Here is a 14,965-nt window from a genome sequence, read left to right on the forward strand (position 1 = left end):
TGTCTACCTGGCAAAATAAAAACCTGCTTATCTATGACTATTTCTTTGGAGCTTTCCTCACACCCTTTTATTTCCCAGACTTTCTTCATGATTTCTGCATTGTGTAGATGTTATTATGATGGCAGCTTCCTCTTACATTACTTACATATTTTTACTTGTCTTTGGGATTTTACTTGACTCTGGGATTCTTGAAATAAAAATCTATGTTCTAGTCATCTCTGTATTTCCAATATGTAGCCCACTGCAAAGTGTAAATAAGATGATCAGTGAATGGTGGTGAACTCTTGACTAATAGTCTAATGAAGATGGTAATTGAGTCAAGATGGCTTAAATACTCATGACAACAATGGGAAGAAGTCATTCTGAGTTTATTCATAATGAATATCCTTATTTTAAAAAATCCTACTCAGATGCTTATCTGATTGAAAAATAATAATTGCACTGTTATTAATAAACCAATACTTTTGTACTGCATTTATTGTTGCAAACCCCTATCCAAAAATCTGTCTACAGAAAACATTAATTTTGAAAAAGCTACTGAAAGAAAAATGGCAAATTATTGAATGGATAAAATCTAAAAACCCATCCCCCACATGGGACAATATCCCCCCGCCACCCCCAATTTATTGAGATTCAGCTTTATTGTGAATGAACCCTGAATCAAGGATCCATGTCAAGGAGCAGAAAAAGATAAAAGAGCCCATCAAAAAAAGTTCCCTGGCAAGTGGGAGGGAGGGTATAGGTTAGGAGCCCTGGTAAGGAAGGAAATGTTGTTCTGGTCCTAGTGGCCATTTTTGTCAATGATTCGAACATTGAAGGTTGGTAGATTCAGGATAAAACATTTCTGGAGCTATTCCCTAAGAAATTCCACTGCCCTCTTACAAGAGATAGTTGGTAGGTAGTATTGGTCCAGAATGCTGAGAGTCAGGAAGGCACAATAGCCATGGGTTCCAAGGATCCTTGGCCAATACTGCCAGGTAGCCCATGTAGTAGAGTGCTGGACCCTCATGTTCATCATAGCTGGCCAGGAGGAGATTGACACGATATGGGGTCTGACTCCAAAGACAGTCAGGTTTTGGCATGTGAAATTGAAATTAGCTGCTGCTAAGGGAGACCATTCATAACTATTTTGCATCTTACGAAGTTGCACATTTCGCTGAATATATTCTGCAAACTGTACAGGTGTCTCCAGCCTCACCGACACATAGGAGTAAGATTTCTTCACTCCTCTTAAACATCTTGTCGTGATTGTCCTTTATCTGGACAATACTGCTAGTGGCCACCTGGTTGGAGGTGAGAAGGACTTAATCGGAGACTCGGATGAGGTATTCTATAGTGAAGGACAGAGTGTGGGACCCACCAGCTTCTTGGCCTCACAAGTGAGATATGACAAAGGACACTATTATGCTCAGGAAGAGGAATAACATTTATTTTTTTCAGATGTTAATGCATTCCTGTACCTAGAAGTAATAGATTTGTGCATATCGTGGCTCTTGTCTGCTCAAGGCTTAGCTATGCACCATGCTTTGCTTGGCATTCCTGCTCTTTCAAAGGGAGGATAGATTGCAGCAGGAGAATTAGAAGCTAAGAAACTGACAACACATGTTTGTCTTTTTTTTTTTTTAAGATTTTATTTATTTATTCATGAGAGACAGAGAGAGAGAGAGGCAGAGACACAGGCAGAGGGAGAAGCAGGCTCCACGCAGGGAGCCTGACGCGGAACTTGATCCTGGGACCCCTGAGACAAAGGCAGACCCTCAACCACTGAGCCACCCAGGGGTTCCACATGTTTATCTTTCAATGGGATTCTAATCTCTTAAAAAATAAACCTGGGCTTCATCTTTATGATAATTCTTTACATGAGCCACGGGCCAAAGTTTCAATCATACATCCCTTTTTAGTTTTAATGAGACAGTGTCATGTGTTTCATGGTAAAATTCAGGAGATTCTTGCTTAGCTATCAAATTTATTCTAACTGAATGATAGAAATTTATAACTGGAAACAATGTTTGTATCATTAAACTAACTTTCTTATTTTATAAATGAGTAACCAGAAATCTAAAACTATTTAATGGATGACACAGGATTATAGAGATGGAACCAAGGTCAGTGCTCTTTCCACTATACCAAGTCGACTTTATCATGTAAGATTTATTTCCCTTTAAACACCGAGAAAGGCTATATTCTTTAGAAGCTGGTGTCTGAATTTATTAATTATTCATATTATGATCAACATCTTACTTTCCCCTCATGTAGGCAGAGCAATGTTTCCTGAAGATGTCCATATTCTCATTCTTAGAATCTGCGATTATGTATCTTACATGGCCAAAGGTTCTTTGCAGATGAAATTAAAATTATAAACCTTAAGACACAGACTTTATTGGGTGGACTCAATGTTATCCACCAGGCTTTAAAAGTGTAAGAGGAAAAAAAAAATAAAAAATAAAATAAAATAAAATAAAAGTGTAAGAGGAGGACAGAATAGTAACTCAGAGTGATGAGATAGAATAAGAGAAAGGAAGCATTTGAATCCCCAGAAGGGTACCATTGTTGGCTTTGAAGATGAAGGGAGAAAGCCATGAGCCAAGGTATGCAGATAGTCCTCTAGAATTTGTAAAGACAAGGAAACAGATTCTCCCATAAGCCTCCAGAAAGACCAGAGTCTTGCTGAAATCTTTCAGCCTTTTAAGACATGAAGCAAAGGAACCAACCAAGTTGGTTGGTCTGGCCACCACATTTGTGGCAATTTGTTACTATAGCAATAGAAAAATAATATGTTCTTCTTTATTCGTCATCTTCATTTTCATAATCTCTTTATAATCCTCCTCCTCATCAATTGTCATCATTACCATTGTTGCCCACTTTTATTGAGTGTCCCTTAAATACGAAGCCCTGGGCTTAGTGTTTCAGATTCATTGTCTCTGATCTTTCAACAATCCTAGCAGGTAGACATGAACTCATCTTGACAAATAAGGTGACTGAGTCAAGCAATTTGTCATAGGCCACAAAGAAAAGTATAGGATCCTCCTGGAGAGCTACCACTGGATGAAGAATTATTTCAACTTTGTAGATGAGTAAAACCTATAATACTGTATTATTTGTTTCCAATATAATTTCCTTATGAGGGGAAGAGACAAAAAAGATCTTTTAAATTGTTAAAGTGATTCCTAGGCAAGTGATTGTCAGCAGTTTAGCTGTAGAGAAAGAAAAAGTGTGTATATACAGACAAGAAATTTAAAAAATGTTTTAACCATAGATATCCAAATGAACATAGTATTTTGGGTGATCATATTGCATTAGAGTGTACATTGTAGTAAACATTCCATCTACAAGCCTAGAGATGATTGATTATCTTATGTGATTTTGCAAGAAGCTTTGCTTCTTAGATGCAGAGATTTTCTAATGTCTTCATTAATTGATCTAGTATTAAGTTCAAATTAGCTAAGCATCACTATGTGTTTACATTATCTGAATTAATTGGCTGAAAATATGTATTCTGGTCTCCGAGTGTGGAAACAATAAAAAATATGAAGGGAATGGATGCTTATTAACTACCATTTGCTGCTATGTTCTAAATCTGTAGATTGCAGGAAGGCTTGGAGACTGCATGAGTCTGTGCTATGGCATTGTGGTACCAGGTGTAAGGTGCAAGCTGGAACCCAAGAATGCATGACAGTGTTAGTGGAGTTTTGAAAGGGGACTTGGTGAATATTCTAGAAATCAGGGAAACTGTAACAGGAAAAAAGTAAAAGACAGAAAAAAAGGCTTATAGAAACACACCCACACATGCACACACCCGCACAGAGTGATAAAATAGATCTAGAAAAAATAGATCTAGAAAAAAGATAGAAAAAAGACTAGAAATACTTAAAATTGAAGTGTCAGGAAAGGTACTTGTAACTTCAAAAAAAATTTTTTTTAAAACAAGTTTGATGTGTTAGGGTACAGAGTTTAGGATGAGGTAAGTTTAAAAACCAGAAATTTTAAGGTAGTTTTTTATGTCCCACCTCATTTTTAAAGCATTGTCCTTACTTCATATAAAAATATCAAACCAACAGCTAACTAACATTTATGTAGCATTTATTGATAGAAAAGCTTAATTGTTTTGGCCATTAGTTGACACTGTTAGTGAACAAAAGAGCTGGGATTTGGCTTTAATTCTTCCTGATATTCAAGTCTATTTGTTTTGAACCACTACACTGAATTTTTTTTTTTTAACACATGTAGAATGTATCCTTGTATCTGGTCAGGATGATTAAAGACTTTCATTTTTTAAAAAAGATTCTATTTATTTATTCATGAGAGACACACAGAGAGAGGCAGAGACATAGGGAGAGGGAGAAGCATGCTCCCTCTAGGGAGCCTGGTGCAGGATTTGATCCCAGGACCCCAGGATCATGACCTGAGCCAAAGGCAGATGCTGAACCACTGAGCTACTCACTCAGGCATCCCAAGACTTTCATTTTTGTTCCGAAATTCTGGGTCTGGGTCCTTGAAGAACTCAAGAAGAAAAGGAGCATAGGGTCATGCTCTTGCTATCCTCAAGAAAGATGGATAAGATTCATGGTCAGATTCCTTTTTTCAGATTTCTCTTGGAAATCCAGACACCATGTTTTTCAATGTCTACATAAAATAGAAAGTAGGGTAGAGGAGACTGAGAGTTGCCACAAATATCAATTCTTTCATTTGTCTTTAGTAATAGAACATCCAGTGTTAATCTGGATGCCAATGTTTGTACCTTTTGGGCTTTTGTACCCTCCTTTGCTGCTAGGTTTATGTGATTTATGTGATTATGCTTGAGACAAAGAGGAAAGTTGGGTAGAACTTCTAAGAAGGCTCTCAGAAGAAGGAAGCTAGAACATTGGAAGGAATACCACGTTGGTCCTTCTGCTGTTACTTTTTTCTGCTGTCTGGAGCAGGCAGGATGACTAGAGTTCTAGCGGTTATTTTGTACCATGAGGATGAAAGCCAGAATTAGGATGATGGAGCAAAAGGCTAGGTGACTTCTTGGTTACACCAGTACTGGGCTTTCTATACCTGGACTTGAGAGAAATTGAGTTGATGACATTGAGACAATGCTATTTTGGGTTTTCTAAAAGAGTCAAGATAATATAATCCCACCTGAAGACAACTGCTGTATGAATCTGAGTCCTCATAAAAGCAGACAGGATTGGACATGTAAAAGATTTATTGTGATAAAACTCAAGGTCTGTGAAGAAAAAAAGTGGGGAGGAAGCCCTGGAAAGAGAAAGGAAAAGAGCAGGGGCAAGCAGAGTCTCACTCTGCGGGGCAGTTCTACAAAGAATTTGGCCAGAATGAAGCTGTCCATCTGGGAAGGCCTGCTTCCCTCAAGCAAGTGTCTTCCTGAGTATCCCTCACAGTCACAGGCCTGCGGTGTATCCCAGTATTTGGCTTGAAATAGTGAGTGCAATGGTAGGTTCAGAGCTCAGAAACTAGGCATTTGCATCACACTTTCCACAGAAAAACTAGTTGAGGTGCATTTTCATGGCCACCAGAATTATTCAATTTTGATTATGGCTGTTTATGTACTCCTCTTCCTCAAAAATATTCTTAGAGATGGGAGTGGTGGCAAACTGTCTCAAAACCTTTTAATTGGGACAACCCTAGACACTGTCTTGGTGGCATCCTGTTAGTAGCGTTCCTCAATGGTTGGGGTACCTGTTGTAGGCTGAATCCATTTTGGAGGTGAGAGTGAGAAAGCACACATCTGTGGTTTCTCCCAGTTTGGAAAGTAAATGGGAACTCTTTTTTTTTTTTTTTTGGAACTCTTAACATAGATTCAGCCACAGCCAGTCCGAGGCTGGATGGTGGAGAATACTGGTCTCACTCCGGTTACATCGAAGTGTGCCCAAGGCCACAATTCAGATCGACCACCAAAAGCAACATACTGCCTAAAACGTCAGATCCATGAATGCACTACAAAGGCTATAAATGGAAAATGTGCTTTTCCTATTGACTTGCTTGTATAAATAGCTTAGAGATGTTTTCCAAGCGCAAATCCCTAACACTTTAAAATTTTTACTTCACCCAGTGGAAAGAAAATACTCATTAATGGAGCCACAAACTTCAGCTTTTTGGCAGGAATTTTCAGCTCATTACATGGTAATTAATACTAATCTATATGCTAAAAAAGCAAAAAAACCCACCTTTTTTTTTCTTTGTTCCAATTTTTATACTGCTGTTCTGCTAGACAGCCAATAAAGCTAAAACAGAATCCTGTGTGTGTGTGTGTGTGTGTGTGTGTGTCTGTGTGTTTTAAGAGGCTATAATGCAAATGAAAAATTTCATGCTTAGAATGAAGAGAGCTATACATTTTTAGGGTCTTGAAAAAAGTTTTTTTTTTTTTTTTTTTTTAGGATTTTATTTATTCATAGAGAGAAAGTACAAGTAGGGGGAGAGGCACAGGGAGGTGGACAAGCAGACTCCCCGCTGAGCATGTGGGGCTAAATCACAGGACCCCGAGATCATGACCTGAGCTGAAGTCTGACAACTAACTGAACCACCCAGGTGCCCCGTTATTATTTTTTAAATCACTAGGGTCTCTACAATACATTGCAACAACTTTAGACCCAACAACTAATAAAAATAATGCAAATAATAGCAGGAATCCAAAGTCTCTTTTAATTCACTTTTTAGATATGGCTTTATTTGGATTAGATTAATGAATCATGTGATCTCATTGAGATTGCATTTCATATGCTATGTGGTATCAGATATGTCAGGCTCATTGTGGAGTTTAAAAGCATGGTCTCTGATGATTATTCTAAGCTACATCACACAATAAATAAGAAAAAAGTAGCCTGTATCTTAAAAATATGAAATATAGAATGGTTTTTTTTAATGTTTTTATTTGCATTTCTGCACTCATTTTTTTTTTTAAAATACTGTAATAGCTTGGAAGAGAGGAGAGAAAAGATACAGCTTTCATTTCCTTGAGATCTCAGGAAATAACACAGTGATGAATAAAAAAATGATTAAGTAAACAAAATATAATGATAGGAGGAGGATTGGTTGGGAAGGAAATAAGCTTTAAACATCACTATGAATGAGGTACTGGACATTGCATTTATTGTGAATTAAAATTTTGTAGATTTGAAATGATATGACATGCATATTAAAATTTTATTTTATACAACATTGAAATGGTATAAATCCTCCCAAATTAAAAATTCTTGAAAATATTGCATATCAACAAAAGTTAAGGAGTTGGTAAAATGTGTTCTTGCTATTGACATGTTGTCTGGAAACGAAAATATATTTCATCCTGTATTAAGATTACATTTGTTACTGGATAAATTTGCATTATGCAAAGTCTTCAGAAATATGTCTCTTTCAGGCATTGTGACTGTTAATCATTGGGTTTGGGGAACGCCTACCTGAAACTCAGTTATGCCCAGTGAAGCTCCTCAGCCCACTGAAAGAGATGGAGAAGTACATAGATGAGTTGAGTAAGGTAAAATATGAAATGACTGAGGCATGCACAGGATGTTTCCAAAGTACAGAGAAATAGAACTATCATATAGTACAGTAACTTCACTTATGAGAATAAATCCAAAGGAAACAAAAACACTAACTCAAAAAGTGTTGTATGTGTGCACTCACTGCAAGCAATTCTTTTTATTTGAATGGATTTTAAAGCAGTAGGTAGAGTAACAAAGGAATATGAAAATCACAAACTGAACGGACCACTTTATGTATTCAGAGAGGAGCCACCCGTCACCACAAAGGAAATACCAGTGTAAAAATCAGCAATTCGGAGGTTGCAGTATTTAGTATAGTTACTGATCAACCTTGTGCAACCACTACCAACAAAGTGTGTTGTAATGCATCAAAAAACAATAAAATTTTATTCTCTAATGGTTATCAATAAAAGAAGTTCAAACGATGGAAACCAAAAAAAAAAAAAAAAAAAAAAAAAAAAGAAAATCTGCACCATGTTCATAATGTTATTTACAATAGCCAGAACATGGAAACAACCTAAGTGTCTATCAAAGGATGAATGGATAAAGAGATGTGAGATATATATATATTATCTGTGACAACATGGATGGACCTTGGAGGCATTATGCTAAGTGAAATAAGTCAGACAGAGAAAAACAAATACTGTATAATTTCACTCACATGTGGAATCTGAAAAAAACAAAACAAAACAAACATAGAAAAAAAGATCAGACTCATGGTTACCAGAGATAGAGGGTGAGGGAGGGGGATTGGAGGAATGTGGTCAAAAGGAACAAATTTCCAGTTAGAAGATAAATAAGCCAAGGAAGAGAATGTACAACACGAGGACTGCAGCTAACATTGCTGTAGGATATATAGAAAAGTTGTTGAGAGATCAATTCTAGGATCCTTGGGTGGCTTAGTGGTTTAGCCCCTGCCTTTGGCCCAGGGCGCAATCCTGGAGACCAGGGATCGAGTCCCACGTCAGGCTCCCAGCATGGAGCCTGCTTCTCCCTCTGCCTGTGTCTTTGCCTCTCTCTCTCTCTCTCTCTCTCTCTCCCTCTGTGTCTTTCATGAATAAATAAATAAATAAAATCTTAAAAAAAAAAAGATCAATTCTAGGGACACTTGGGTGGTTCAGTTGGTTGTGTCCAACTCTTGGTTTCAGCTCAGGTCATGATCTCAGGGATCATGAGATGGAGTCCTGCGTCAAGCTCTGTGCTTAGTGGGGAGTCTGCAGGAGATTTTCTCTCCCTCCAGTCCTCCCTTTGCTCTCTTTCTCTCTCAAATAATAAATAAATCATCTTTTAAAAAAGGTAAAATCTAAGAATACTCATCACAAGGAAATTTGTTTCTTTTTTTCTTTTTATTATATCTCTATGAGGAGGTGGATGTTAGCTGAATCTATTGTGGTAATCACTTACTAACATATGCAAATAAAACCATCAAGCCTTAAGCTTATACAATGATATATGTTAATTATTTCTCGGTAAAACTGGAAAAAAAAAACCATGGAATGGAGGAGATAGTACTAAGTCAGAGCTCAGAATCTGGGAACCATAACTATAGATATGTTATTTAAATCCATGGGTAAGAATAAGATTTCTCTAGGAATGAGAAAAGAGCTAAAGAGAGAATTTTGGGAAACTTGATCTTGAATGGAAAGAGAAGATACCGTCTTAGAAAGGAGAAGAAATCAAGAACTTGGTAATATCTCAAAAGCTAAGGGGGAAGGAATATTCCAAACAGGAGCTATTGTCTGACAATTTCAAAAGTCACAGGAAGACCAAGTAATACCAGGAGTGAAGAGCATTACCTGGTTTTTAAAATGACAGCATTGGTATTGCTATATCTCCACTTGATGGACGAACAAACATAGACAGGCTCAAAGTTTAATGATAACTTGGTAAGTGCAGAGAGTGACAGAGGATAGATTTAAATTTAGGACTGGGTGACAGCCCACGCTGTTCCATCTGCTACTGTCCAGTCCCATGACAAGACACAGACCTCTCTGCAGACCAGATCTGAGTCTCACTTACTCTTCTAGGTGTCACTCAGCCTACTTATTGGATGAAGTCTTCTTTAAACACAAAACCCATCCTGGGTTCCCATCTCCACTTTCTGCAGTACACCTACTGCTGCACTTTGACTTTGTAAAGAGGTATGCTAGCTTTCTGAATAAGATTTTTTAATTTCTCGAAGCCAGAAAATTATATATATATTTTTTCAAGATTTTATTTATTTATTCATTAGAGACACAGAGAGAGAGAGAGGCAGAGACATAGGCAGAAGGAGAAGCAGGCTCCGAGTGGGAACCCTGATGTGAGACTTGATCCCAGGACCCCAGGATCATGACCTGAGCCAAAGGCAGAGGCTCAACTACTGAGCCACCCATATGCTCCGAGAATTATATTTTAAAGTGTAGCTATACCAAGCCATAATTTGTGACATAATTTCAAAATCCCTATCTCGAGATGGGATTTAGATTATAAAAAAAGAAATCTCACCCCAGGGGATTCTAAGGACTATAGAAAAGGAAAGGATATATATATATATATATATATATAGGCAGAGGGAGAAGCAGGCTCCCTGTGGCAAGCAGATGTAGGACTTGAACCCAGGATCCCAGGATCATGACCCAAGGCAAAGGTAGATGCTCAACTACTGAGTCATCCAGGTGCCCTGGGAAGGGGGAGTTTTAGTCTCCATATGTTACCTGCATATTAAATGAGTTTTGTATTTTCTGCTTAATGACCATTTTCACTGAATCCTTATATTAGGAGAGCCTTCACTGTGATGGTGGTTGTAGAGTGAAACATGATCATTCCCTTAAACATTTCTTTTCAGTAAGTGCTGGGAAGAAATAGCAATTGTTTCTTAAAGCCAGTGACCTGGCTTCAGTAAAAATCACTATTTATAGATGCAAATATAAGAAGTTGTTACTCACATATACTGATCCATTCAAGGTGTATTCTCTCCTCAAGGTATTTATAGTGACTTGGGCAAAAATGAAGGGATTTGAATACATTAAAGTTCCAGAAATCCTTTGCAGTTTCTTATGCAAATACTTTAGCAACTTATAACTGAATCATCAGTGATTTCCTGGAAGTGGGCTTTCTTATCCCCAAAAGCACTTATTGGTATGAATTATTACCACTACCAATTATTGTGTGATTTTAGGAGATAGGTTAGGGTTGAAGGTTCTCACAAGACATTAAAATCATTAATAAGGGAATTCTTTGATGAACTTTCAATGCAGAGTAAAACAGATGTAACCAAAGTCAGCTTCAAGTTTGCAAAGAATTTCTAGAGAAAATTTCTTTTGAAGTTTATTCCTAAAGATGAAGTGGAATAGGATATAATTGTATGGACAAGTGAAAATTCAAATGTAACGGTTTTTCTTCAAGATCTTATTGCTTAGTGAAATTGGCAGGCCATAAAAAGCCTTCTGAGTAAAAATGTTTGAACGTATTATAAGCTCAGAATTATTTATTCTCGGCATCTTTATAGATGAGGAACCTGAGGCCCCAAAGCAAAGAACACTGGGTCATGTAGCAAAGCACTTAGCAAACCACGGAACCTCTACTCCCAAACTAGAGGTCTTGCAGTTAATTAATTTAAACCTCCATGTTCCTCAGGAGATTGGGAATTCTTCCCAGCTTGAAAGGCACCGTTTTTCCATCATCTTCGAGAAGCTCTTTTACTGAAATTGGCAAAATCACTTAGCTACTTGGACTGCCTGGGAAACACAGTGTGAATTTTGATCTTTAAACATTTACTTGGTTTCCCTGGGAAAGGGGGAAAAAGTGACTTTAGCCTTCTGTGTTAGCTGTGGGTATGAATTTAACTCCACAATATGGGGTAAGAGTTATGTCATCTTATCTTGCGATAAAATGAAACTTAATTTGTTACAAGCCTCCATCCTCTCGGGCTGGCAAGAAATTAAATATCAGTCATAATGGGATACTATTCCCCACTGGTGAGAGTTAAGTGAAGGTTTGAAGCATCTTAAGCAATGTAGAACATTCACTGAAGTTCCCTTGATTCCAACCTCCTCCTACCTCTTTCTTGGTCCTTAAGAAACTGTATACCAGGGTGGTTTAGAGAGCAGATATTCCAGAGCCAGACAGCTAGACCTCAAATTTCAGCTCTTATCTTTTTTTAAAATGATTTTTTAATTTATGTGAGAGAGAGCGAGAGCATGGGTGCGGGCAGGGGCTGGGCGGGGGGCAGGAGCACAGGGAGAGAGAAACTCTAAGCAGACTCCATGCTGAGTGTGGAGCCTGACAAGGGGATTAATCTCATGACCCTGAGATGGTAACCTGAGCCTAAAGCAAGAGTCAGACACCTAATTGACCCACCACCCAGGCGCTCCTCAGCTCACATCTTAATAGCAGTTATAATAGGTTGAAAGATAACCCTCAAAATGATATGCCCATGTCCTAACACCCAACCCTGTGAATGTGCCCTTATTTAGAAAAAAGTCTTTACAGATGTCATTAAGTTAAAAATCTTGAGATGAGATCACCCTGCCCTCGATCCAGTGACAAGTGTCCTTAGAAGAGAAGACACAGACCGAGGAGAAGGCCGTATGAAGGCAGAGGCAGAGACTGAAATGATGTGGCCACAAGCCACGGGACTCCTCGGAGTCACCAGAAGCTAGAAGAGGCAAGGAGGGAGGGAGCCTAGTCTTGCTGACACCTTGATTTCATACTTCTGGAGTTGTGATGTGACTGAATTAATTTATGTTGTTTTAAGCCTCCAAATTTGTGATCATTTGTTACAGCAGCCACAGAAAACTAACACAGGGAGGTCACTGTGGGCAAGTCAATTACCTTCTCAGTGTCTGTTTCCTTATGTGTATCACGAGAATATAGTATTAATACTTACTTTATATGTTGTTATGAGAATAAATAAGTCAGTCAACTGCTTAGAATAATATCCCAGAATAGTTAAGAGTCCTGTGAGCATTAGTCTTGTGTTAGTTCATGCAGATCACTAATGATAAGCTCATTTTCCAACGCCGTGTGGATTCTGGAGAACCTGTTTATCTGCCTCTGCTATGCAAAACTTGAGGAAAGGGTGGTTTATGGGCTCCAGGGCTCTATCACCCTGAACCCACTCTCTCTAGGTGCTCCTATAGACCTCCCCATCTGAATATGTGGGATCTTCTTTGGTAACGTGGGAGAGCAAGTAGTAGGTTGGAACTACAAAATTGACATGTTCCCTTATAGTCTATAAAAGCATAATGCTTATCTTTCTTTCCTGGGGCAGAAAAGTTAACATCCATCCGTGTTTTCTTACCAACTGACTAAAGTGTACATATTTAAACATTTTAATTTTTTTTAATCTTTTTAAATTTTTATTTATTTATGATAGTCACAGAGTGAGAGAGAGAGAGAGAGAGAGAGAGAGAGGCAGAGACATAGGCAGAGGGAGAAGCAGGCTCCATGCACCGGGAGCCCGACGTGGGATTCGATCCCGGGTCTCCAGGATCGCGCCCTGGGCCAAAGGCAGGCGCTAAACCGCTGCGCCACCCAGGGATCCCCATTTTTAAACATTTTTAAACAAAAAAAAAGTAGCCAGTGGTGCCTGCATGGCTCAGTTGATTGAGCATCTGACTTTTGATTTTGGTTCAGGTCATGATTTCAGGGTCATGGGATCGAGCCCTGTGTCAGGCTCTGCACTCAGAGCAGATTCTACTAGAAATTCTTTCTCTCCCTCTACCTCTGCCCCTCCCTTGCCTCAATAAATAAATAAATAAATAAATAAATAAATAAATAAATAAAATCTTAAATAAAAACAACAAAGTAGCCATTTTCCTCTAAAACTTGATCATATTTTTGCTTCTGATGGAAAAGGGTGGTTTCTTTCTAATTTGTCTTGCTGTTCTGGATGGTTTATTTAAATTGTTACTTGATTGAGGGCACTGGTTATATCATGCATCTTTGTACACACTGTATTATCCCTTGCACATGGTGAGCACAATCAATATGCAGTAAACGATTGGCTATGGAGCTATTCAATTGTAATGCTTCTGAGCTGGAAGGCATAAAAATCTTCAGAGCTTCAAAAAGAGACTGATTTTGTTCCCTGAAACTTCAAACAGAAAGTACCCTTACCACGAACACGCACAAAATGATTTAAAAAACTTCTCTTGACCATTTAAGTCATCACCAATCCTGCAGGACATTGATTTTACTTATTCAAGTATTCCATCTGCTTGCAATGTTCCTTGCTTCCTTGGCCACCTAGAAACCCCCTATTCAACCTTCATGTCCCAAGTCAAAGGTCATTTTTTCAATAAAGTGTTTTTGGATGTTTCTACTATTGATTCTTGTCCCCGCCATTGTTACGGCGCTCGTCACATGGAATCGTAATCACTTGCACTTCTGTCTTCTAGGCTGCATTCTTGTAGAGGGTACTCTGCTGTTTTCATCTCTGTTCTACTAGGATAGACCATAGTGCTTGATGTAGACTTGCTCAGTGTTTCTTGATTGACAATTGGACAACATCAATGAATGCATAGATATGCAGTGTTCAAATGGGGTTTGCAAGGCCTGCCAATTGATCAATAGCGTTATGACAGATTAGATCAGAGTTAGGGAGATGTTTTATTTTTCTGTGACTGTCTTAGCTTGGTGGACTCCACTCATTTTAGTGAAATGATTCTGCTTTGTTAGCACTGTTTGAGTTACCAACAGCTCATCTTCTCCTTGTACCTTTTCAATTGTTCTGTGACATGGTAGGATCCTCTGATTCCTCTAATTCACTTTACTGATCATTAAATTTCTATACCCCCATTCAAGCATCTTCAGCTGATTCCTTATTCTTATTAAATACTGTCTAAACCTTTTTCATTGTACTGAGTACAAGAATAGAAGCAGGAGACCTCCTAAGGAGCCAAGGAAGATAATAGTGCTTTGGAGTAGGTAGTGGCAGTGGAAAGGAAGAGAAGTGGAACTCTTTGTTATATATTATAGAGGCAGGGCTAGGAGATCATGCCAAGGGATTAGGTATGAAAGAAAGAAAACAATTATGGGAAATTCCTAGGTTTTGGTCTGGGCAACTGGGAGGAAGGTGATACTATTTAATGAGCTGGGGAAGACACAAAGAGAGGTTTTAAAAATAATTTTAATGTGTGCATGTGTTGTGTGCATGCATGTGTGCATGTGTGCGTTGTGAGGTTGAAAATCAAATGAATTAACTTTGGACAAATTAACTTTGCAAAGCATAATAAATTGGACATTAGAGATATCAGGTTGGCAAAGGAACATACCAGTTTAGATCTCAGGTATGATCTCAGAGGTAAATACTGAGTTTGGGGTTCAATAGCACATACATGATCTTCAGTCTGGGCATGTTTGAGATCACTTGGGGAAGGAATGTGGACGGAGAGGAGACAGTCCCTGGACTAATCCCTGGATCAGTTCCAAATGCAAGTGACATTTATTATCAGTTGTTTCTAGTGTGTTTCTTTTGTATTAGTAATCACTTCCAAAAC

General features: G+C 38.3%; 1 pseudogene; it reads right to left on the reverse strand.

Annotated features, from left to right (window-relative positions):
• Positions 1–703: 703 nt before the first annotated feature.
• LOC121498618 lies at positions 704–13,811 on the reverse strand (annotated as a pseudogene).
• Between the last annotated feature and the right edge of the window lie 1,154 nt (positions 13,812–14,965).

This window comes from Vulpes lagopus, chromosome 9 (assembly GCF_018345385.1).
Source record: "Vulpes lagopus strain Blue_001 chromosome 9, ASM1834538v1, whole genome shotgun sequence".
Lineage (NCBI taxonomy): Eukaryota > Metazoa > Chordata > Mammalia > Carnivora > Canidae > Vulpes > Vulpes lagopus.